General features: G+C 41.4%; 1 long non-coding RNA gene across 1 annotated transcript; it reads right to left on the minus strand.

Annotated features, from left to right (window-relative positions):
* Positions 1-1,134: 1,134 nt before the first annotated feature.
* Positions 1,135-2,911, minus strand: LOC113336731. Its single transcript, XR_003354003.1, has 3 exons — positions 2,773-2,911; positions 2,599-2,669; positions 1,135-1,402 (listed from the first exon to the last, which is right to left on the minus strand). It is a non-coding gene; the product is annotated as an uncharacterized LOC113336731 (long non-coding RNA).
* Positions 2,912-10,131: the final 7,220 nt, after the last annotated feature.

Consider the following 10,131-nt stretch of genomic DNA (forward strand, 5'->3'; position numbering starts at 1 on the left):
CTTAGTAATCAGGTGACAACCATAAAAAAGCGGGGGTCTAACAACCTCACTCAATATTTTGTTTAGGCAATTTGTATGGACAAATCAATCTGCAATCGAATAGATAGAAATCTGTGAGCCGGATTAATATGAGAAATAACTTGGATGGTACCAAAGATCAATATCCAAGTGTCAATCAATTTATATCAACAACTAAATATCGGATTATCTAATTGATTGAACTACGCACAACCTGTGATATTTCAATTATATAAACAAATATAAAAATAAAACAGGAATTTTATTAACGAAAAAACCGCAAATGCAGAAAAAACCACGGGACCTAGTCCACATTTGAACACCACATTGTATTAAGCCGCTACATACACTAACCTACTCCAAGTTAACTTCGGACTGGAATTGTAACGGACCAGAAAATTTACCCTTCTAACGGGCTGGAATTAAACCCGTCGAACAAGGCTAAAAATCCCCGTTCCGTCACTCGAAAATGAGAATGAAAACAAAATATAATATATGTGGATGTCAAGTACACTTGGTAGTTCACTACATAGATCCAAACTTTTTAAACAAGTTCTAAAATACAAAATGAAACATATGGTAGTAGTTGTATGCAGTACTATTAAGTACTCGAAAATTCTAGAATTAAGTTAGACAACAACATAATACACATAAGTATGACAAGTACTAATTTAGTTAAGTCCTTAAGAGAACAAGTTATACAAAACAGGACCTGCTACTGTATTCAAGTTCCAGCAAAGAAGTTCAACACAGAGAATGATATGTATATTAAGGTTCAAGTAAAAAGAATTCCAAGTAGATAGCAAACATAATTTAGAACATGTCAACACATTGATGACAAAAGGAATTGAAATTTGGACAGTAACAAAATAAAAATAAAAATAAAAATAAAGGAGTTTTGAAAATTATTCCGTCTACGCTCAATTCAAATCACAGTATGTATACGTGTAACACAAAGGAAACATGAAAAGAAAAAACATGAAAAGAAAACGTAATTTTAGCACCCATTGGAAAACTACCCAGCCCAAGCTTTCCTCAGCTTACTACATCGAGCTAGCTCTAAACTCCGTGGGAAAACAAAACAAAACGGGATGAGCCACAGCTCAGTAGGGGATATAACAATAACCAAGTGCCAAGATATAAATTATAAAGTGTCAAGATAAAATCAACAATAGAACCTCAAACTGAAGTATGAAATTCATGTAAAATATTCATTCCAAATTAAACAATTAAGCTGCCATTCATTTAAACAAAGATAAAATTACTCTACTATTTACAAGACCAGCGCCAACGTCAGGGTAGTCCGATGCCAGCCACCGTTATCACACAAACGGTCTTCCGGGTTGCCATCCATAGATGGGGTGCCACTTAAGGCCCGACGGTCCTATAGTAGAGTTCATTTGTTTCCAAATCAAATCAGTATTCGTCAAGGAAACATCCACAAAATCAAGTTACGAAAACCTCACAAATCCACAACCAAAGCTTGAACAAATATCGGCAGCAATCACATAAGAACTCAACAAATGAGAGTGAGAATCACTTACCACAAAGTAAGATGTATAATCCATAATCAATAGAAGAATTCAAAATACTAGAAATTAGAAGTAATCAACCACCATGTATGCAAAAAGAGAGAGTAAGACACTGAATGCAAGTCTAAAAACAACAAGAATGTTATGACATGGTAGAAAATAAAATAAAGAGAATTATTCATGTAAACTTCAGTTTTAGGGGTTGTAAATCAAAAATTCACACCGGCTTCGTTATGCAATACAATTCAGCAAATTTTAGTTCGCTAGAAACTAGAAGAAACCATCTATCACATAAAATTTATATGCAAAAATATTGAAGTAAGCAGCTGTGTCAAAATATTTAAACAAAACAGAACAGTAATCCCGTTTTCATAAAATAGCAGTTTTTGGTAGTGTACAGTAGAAAATTCGTCCAAAATTCATTAGGAAACGGAATTAGGCAATTTTGGTCTCGTTGAAAATCTAAGAGAACCCTCTTTAACATAAAAATAACAAACGAAGGTAATCAAACAGGACAGAAACATGTTTTTAGAAATATTGCAGTTTCGGCAGGCTCCAATCAAAAATTCGTACAAAAATCATTGGGTAATGAAATCTAGAAAATTTGGTCTCTTTGGAAAGCTAAGAAATCCCTCTTCAACATAAAAATAATAAGCAAAGAAAGAGGGTTTTGTAGCTATGTCGAAAAGTCGCAACAAACAGGACAGCAGTAACTTCGCAGGAATTTTAAGGTCTTTTCACAAACACTTAATGGCCTATTTTAGAAACTCAATTGAAGACTTGAAATTTGATAAAAATCAGAACTTGAATGACTAAAACCATTTTTAATATTCAATAATTATTCTCAAGAATTTGAATTTACATGCAATTCATTATGCAAAGATTAAACAAAGAGCATATATGAAATTCTCAAACCATGCATGTTTCTTATTTACCAGAATCATCAAAAGCATGGACAACAAGGAAGAAAGAAGATTCAAATTCCTCCAAAAATCAGTTTAATTGGAACAAGTAAAAACAACAAATTAAATGAAGATAAAACCTCTACCTTGAAACAAAAAGTAGCACAACCCATTGAGAATCAAAGCACCATCTTTTGTAAGAACAAGTGAGGATTTTCTAAAGATTTAAATCAAACCCAACCAAAATCAGTTGGATACCACATAGAAATTCCACATAGAAAACAGTAAATCAAAGGAAAGAAGAAAAAGAAAACCCTTACCTCAAAGCTTGCCAGAGTTCTTAGTCGAATTCCAAAAATTGAATTTAAAAAGAACGATCACTCTTCATTTGTTATAATATTAAAGAAGAAGAATTAGAAGATAAAATGGTGGAGAAGAACAAAGAAATGAGGAATTTATTTCTAACAAAACCAGATTTTTGATGCAAAATACGAAAATGCCCCTAATGACATTTGTGCACCATGTACTCAAATGGATGCACCACATGTACTCAAATATATGGTGGTCAAGTGGGGTCTTAGTCAACTCCATGGTAAGACTAAATTGACTCTTCCCTTATCTCAAAGAGTGGAAAAATATAGTAATTGCACCCTCCCATGGGTTCAAGGCTCTCACCTAGCGTTCAACATGCATGGTATAAAAATACTAGGACTTGTGCTCCCATATAGCACAATCCCAGCTCTACACAAATGGGTTGGGATCATTGTCCATGACCCAAATTTTAAAAAACAAATCAAGGTATTATAGGAATGTAGTTGAGCCCTAACCAATCTCACACTGATCAAGGTACAGTCGCGTTCCTTACGCCTCTGAATCCCAGCAGGACTCTGCGCACTTGATTCCCTTAGATGATCTCACCCACAACTAAGAGTTGCTACGACCCAAAGTCGAAGATTTGATAAACCAATCTGTCTCACACGGAAAAGTCTATTGAATAGATAAATCTGTCTCCCACAGAAATACCTATGAGTTTTGTTCCGTCTTTTGATAAATCAAGGTGAACAGAAACCAATTGATACACCGGACTTATATTCCCGAAGAAAAGATTAGTAATATCAATCACCTCACAATAATCTTAATCGTATAGTAGCGAAACAAGATATTGTGGAATCACAAACGATGAGGCGAAGATGTTTGTGACTACTTTTTATCTTGCTTATCGGAGATTAAATCTCAAGCAAATCTTAGAGAAGATAGTATCCAATACGATAGAATAAAGCAAGATCAAAACACGCAACTACAGAGAAAATAGTTGGGTCTGGCTTCACAATCCCAATGAAGTCTTCAAGTCGTTAACCTACAGGGTTTTGGAAAAAACCTAAGGTTAAAGGAGAATCGACTCTAGTCGCAACTAGTATCACACAGGAGGTGTGGGGATTGGGTTTCCCAGTTGCTAGAGTTCTCCCTTATGTAGTCTTCAAATCAGGGTTTGCAATCAGTGTTACCTTGGTCACAAAGCATTCAATATTCACCGTTAGATGAAAACCTGATTAGACTCAAGCTAATATCTTTCAACCGTTAGATTGAACTTATCTTGTTACACACAAATGAAAAGTAACTTCATTTAGATATGAGTAACCGTACCTAAACGTGTACACCTTGTTGGATCAACAATAGTTAACCGAAGTTAGCCATATGAACACTTTCATATCAACCTTATATATCTTAACCATAACTAGTTCAAATGACTCAAATGAAACTAGTTCTATAGTTGTTCAATTGTTTATATTCGCATAAAAGTATACAAGACACAATTGAAACAAAATCGATATTGATTCACTCGAATCAATTCATGAAAATTATAGCCACGGTTTGCAAAAGATTGCATTCCTTAATATATAAATGTATTAGTTCATGAACAAACTGATTTTAGAACATAACCTACTCAAGTATGCAAACAGGTATGCATACCTAAGTGGCCGGACTTAGTTTGGGTTCGCCAGTATGTGAATGGGTACGCATACCTCCAAACTCAGTTGAATTTCCGGACATGAACTTTATGCCAGTATGCAAACGGGTATGCATACTAAGTTCCCGGACTTTCATTAAACGAACCAGTATGCATACATGTATGCATACTATGGCTCTCGGACTTGGAATAACATGCAACAGTTAGCATACAAGTACGCATAATGTTGTTGATGGTGGTTTTTAGCTTAGGGTTAAAATCGTACAACCTTAGTCAAACAGTAACGTCACACTTGAGTAATAATGTCGCCACTCGCACCTTTATTGAACCATTCAACATGTCTGCGTAAAATTACCGAGGTACGTTTTTTATATGCCATGCTCCACGGTAGAGCCCTCGGTACTGACTGGCATCATCTCTGCACATGTGAGCCGCGCATGCTAGCCAAACGTGCCAATCACGCGTGCCACATATTTTAAACTACGGTTTCGACACGCTAAACCCTAATAGCCATATCTCCGCTCCAAAGGCATGCCAACCATGCCAGCCATATCTCCGCCCCAAAGGCATGCCAACCATGCCAACCGCACCACTGTGCCAATGGCATGCCAAACGAAGGGTTGCAACAATCAACGACCACCCTTCCTTCTGAGATGCAAATCTCATCCGTCCAAGTTCTCCACCAAACGCGTGGCAACTTTTGGCCCAATGCCAAGCCCTAATTTTGGTCGCGCCTAAACTATGCCAAAACCCTAATTTTGGCCGCGCCTAAAACTATGCCAAAATCCTAGCTTGGCCGCGCCTAAACCCTGCCAAAGCCACGTCGGCCATGCTTCCATGCCGCTGGCTGCCAAACGATGGGTTGCAACAATCAACGACCACCCTTCCTTCTGAGATGCAAATATCAGCCGCCCAAGTTCACCACCAAATGCGTGGAAACTTTTGGCCCAATGCCAAGCCCTAATTTTGGCCACGCCTAAACTATGCCAAAACCCTAATTTTGGCCACCCCTAAAACTATGCCAAAATCCTAGCTTGGTCGCGCCTAAACCACGCCAAAGTCATGCCGGCCATGCCTCCATGTCACTGGCTACCAAACGAAGGGTTGCAACAATCAACGACCACCCTTTCTTCTGAGATGCAAATCTCAGCCGTCCAAGTTCGCCACCAAACGCGTGGAAACTTTTGGTCCAATGCCAAGCCCTAATTTTGGCCGCGCCTAAACTATGCCAAAACCCTAATTTTGGCCGCGCCTAAAACTATGCCAAAATCCTAGCTTGGCCGCGCCTAAACCATGCCAAAGACATGTAGGCCATGCCTCCATGTCGTTGGATGCCAAACGGAGGGTTGCAACAATCAACGGCTACCCTTCCCTCTGAGATGCAAATCTCAGCTGTACAAACTTGCCACCAAATGACTTGTGGAAATATCTTGGCTACGGTGCCAACTCTTGGCCACGGTGCCAAAACCCTAATTTGGCCACGGTGCCAAAGCCATGCCGTCCATGCCTCCATGTCGTTGGCTTCCAAACGGAAGGTTGCAACAATCAACGGCTATCCTTCCTTCTGAGATGCAAATCTCAGCCGTACAAGATCTCCACTAAACCAAACGACTTGTGGCAACCTTTGGCTACGTTGTCAACTCTTTGGTCACGGCGCACACTTGGCTATGCCAATTCTATGCTCACGGCACCAAACCATAATTAGCCACGCCAAGAGCATGCGCAATCCATGCCAGCACCGTGGCTACGCCACTGGATACCAACGGAAGGTAACCACAATTAACGGCTAACCTTCCTCTCAAGATGAAAAATCTCGATCGTCGAAGGTCACCACCGAGCCGGCAATCCTCCCAAGCTCAACTTGCCAAACAATAGCAACATGCTACATAAAACACTTGAGACATCAAAACATGTCACAAACTGGGGGATGCTAAACAGGGTATTGGTCTGGTGGTTTACAGCGTGCGACATACACTACACCCGTTACAAGAAAGTGTCATAAGAGTGATGCGGTTAGTAAATACAAGAAATAATGGTGAAACGTTTCCTTCATTATGGAAACATAAATTCCAGTTACCTGTTACCGCTTTCTTCCGTTTACTCAACCGTTTCCAATTCTTACGAGACCAGGGTACGTTTCGTTGCGACTTGTATAAATGGGTCTCACCTATTTCCACCAAAGAAGAGGTTTTTGGTCAGGAGAATACAACACTCAGAAATCACTTGTTAACTTCCCAATCTGCTAGCGTTTCACTTTCTGATACAAGTCTTCAAACAACTACTCTTCCAAAATCAACTATTCTGGTCTCAACACTCTCTTCGCTTCCCTCCCTAAGACCAACCCTTCTCCTTCACATTGTGATCGAAGCAAGTCTAGAACGGCCATTTCTTGGTTTAGGCCGGATTTGTATAGATTGATCTCTCGAATCAAAGTACTCCCTTGCAGTACATTGTTTAGGGTTTAGACTCGTTTCTCACCCACACACTCGAAATTACCGAAATCAGCATAAACTATTTTCACCCTCAAACAATTGGCGACCACAGTGGGAGATTAATCTCTCGGTTGCAATACCAATTTTAGATTACGCTTTTTAACTCCAACTCAGGAAGATGGTCGATTTTAGGACTGAATCCGTGCCCCCAAGTTCCACTCAGGTGAATGGCAATGTTTCCTCTCCCAACGCAACATCCAACAACGCGATCGACGGAGAAGTTCCAAGGCTGACCGATTTGGCACGGGTTCAGGAGATCCACACCAAGAATATGGATCTGATGAAAGAGGAGGTTAATAGCATACTCGACTTCCTTATCATCTTGACATCGAAGTTGAGTGACCCACATGTACCGGAAACTCCGGAACTGGGGACTAACGTCCCAGACGATCATTCCCAAGTCAACAGCTTCATTACCAATCAAAAACCAGTAGGCCAGGAAGCGGCCTCATTGGTGGAAAGTTTATGTGAACTCCTACATCTTTCAAAGGATCAACAGATGGAAACGTTCATTGCCATCAATTGAATAGCGTCAAACGCATCCCTGGTTCATTCGCGTTTGGAAACGTCAAGAATGCCGGAGATTTCCATCAACAATCTCACGTTTATCGACGACGACATGATGGCAGAAGAAGGACACAACCGAGCCTTACACGTCACATCCCGTATCAAGGATGTGGAATTCAAAAGGGCCCTCATCAACATAGGAGCGTCCTCCAATATCGTTACCCTCGGGACGCTCAGAATATCCAGGGTGCGGCCAAGCGAAGTCGTGCGACAGTCCACTACAATGGCCGATTTCGAAGGCAACCAAACCAACACGTATGGATACATTAACCTGAATTTATCAGTAGGACCGGTCCAGTCAAAGGTAAGTTTCTAAGTAATCGAAAAGGAGCCGGATTACCATATGATACTGGGAAGACCATGGATCCACGACAACAGAATCATTCCTTCGACATATCGCCAGTGCCTGAAAAACATGTTAAACGGAGAAGTCATCCGCATCTCTGCATCGTTATCTCCCTATGCGCCGATCTGTGACATGGAGATGTTTGAGCCGAGGAAGATCCAGCGGGACGCAGCCAACAAAACTCACCACAGTCCACTGCCAAAGTGGGCGTCAACTGAAGAAAGCGATGGGCTTGCATCGTTTCACAGAGAAACCCGGTCTCACACCACCTCTTAGGAAGGAAAGCGCTCCAGTATCCACCCGCCAAACCAGAGTTTGGCTCGCTCTCGTACCAAGCGAGAACGGGATTTTATCATGAGTCATGATGAAAAAGGGAAAACCGTATATCAACGCCGTTATTAGAAATGAATAGGGGTGATTACCACACAGTCTCTCCACCTAGCAGAATGCAAACACAGTAACGATCCGCAAGAGGAAGTACTGGATTCCCCATGACAGTTACAGGACGGAACCAACTCTACCATGGACGAACTTGAGGTTGTCAATATCGGGAGTGAGGAATCTCCGCGACCCATCTCAATCGGCTCGACTCTATGCGCATACGAACGCGCGAAGCTAGTAGACCTTCTCAAAGAATATCAAAACGTATTCGCATGGACATACGAGGAAATTCCTGGCTTGGACGAGAAGCTGGTCACTCACCATCTACACATAATACCCGGATCGAAGCCGGTCAAACAAACCCCAAGACAGTTCAGGCACGATGTGGAAGAACATATCAAGATGGAGATTCAAAAGCTATTGGCTGCTGGTTTCATCAAACCCATTCACCATCCTACTTGGTTGGCCAACGTAGTTCCGGTAAAAAAGAAGAACGGCCAAATCAGGTGTTGTGTCTATTTTAGGGATCTGAACAAATGTTTCCCTAAAGATGATTTTCCACTTCTTAACATTGACATGCTGGTAGACGCCACCAGTGGTCATGGTATGTTCTCTTTCATGGACGGGTACAACGGCTACAATCAAATAAAGATGTATGAACACGACGCAAGTAAGACAGCTTTTCGAACTTCCCTAGGAAACTTTTACTATACTGTAATGCCATTCGGTTTGAAAAATGCTGGCGCCACCTACCAACGCGCCATGACTACCATCTTTCACGACGTGATGCACAAGCAAGTCGAAGATGACATAGTGGTTAAATCAAAAACTCGGGCGGCCCATGCGGAGATTCTGCGGAAGGTGTTTGAAAGGTGTCGCAAGCACAAACGAAAGATGAATCCGTTGAAGTGTGCTTTTGGTGTCTCTTCGGGTAAGTTCCTAGGTTTCCAGGTAACCGCCGAGGGAATTAAAGTCGACCCGGTCAAAACCCAAGCCATCCTCACAATGCCACCACCGAGAACTGTGAAAGAACTCCAGAGTTTCATGGGTAAAATAAACAACATTCGCCGCTTTATACCGGGATTGGCTCAACTTTTTGGTACGTTTACCCCCTTATTAAAGAAAGGAGCGAACTTTGTCTGGACTACGCTACAACAGGAGGCGTTTCGGAAGATTCAACAAATATTGTCTTCCCAATCCATCATGAAGTTTCCCATACAAGGAAGACCGTTGTGCCTCTACACTACTTTTAGCGGCACTGCCGTCGGAGCTCTCCTCGCCCAAGAAGATGACGAAGGGATTGAACATCCCATATACTACTTCAGTCGAACTTTAAGAGATGCCGAACTTAGATATCCTAAAGTAGAAAAAGCGTGCTTGGACCTGATCCACTCCATCCATAAATTCAGACATTACCTGCTTTCCAACAAAGTGGTGCTGATATCTAAGTCTGATATTGTGAAGTTCCTCCTCTCAAAACTGGCCCTAATAGGAAGGCCAGCCAAATGGCTCCTCCAAATTTCAGAATTTGACATACCGTGCGCTTCCTCGAGAGCTATCAAAGGGCAAGCAGTTGCGTATTTTCTAGCAGCGTTCCGGGGAGAGAATACTACGACGCTACACGAGGACCTCCCTGGATATTTTCCGGAAATCTCTTTCATCAAAGAAGAAACGTGACTACTATTTTTCGACGGCTCCGCCACCCTTAACAACGGTACTGGGGGAGAAGGCGTGGTTCTAGTATCCCCGACCAGTGAAGTCTCCTCGCACTCCTTCAATCTAGACTTCCCTTGCACCAACAATTCAGCAGAATATGAAGCATTTCTCATCGGACTGTCATTAGCTAAACAAGCTGGAGCCACTCGTCTGGAAATAAGAGGGGATTCTAAATTACTCATCAACCAGGTGAATGGAGTATACGCAC

The sequence above is a fragment of the Papaver somniferum genome, unplaced genomic scaffold (assembly GCF_003573695.1).
Source record: "Papaver somniferum cultivar HN1 unplaced genomic scaffold, ASM357369v1 unplaced-scaffold_154, whole genome shotgun sequence".
Classification (NCBI taxonomy): domain Eukaryota; kingdom Viridiplantae; phylum Streptophyta; class Magnoliopsida; order Ranunculales; family Papaveraceae; genus Papaver; species Papaver somniferum.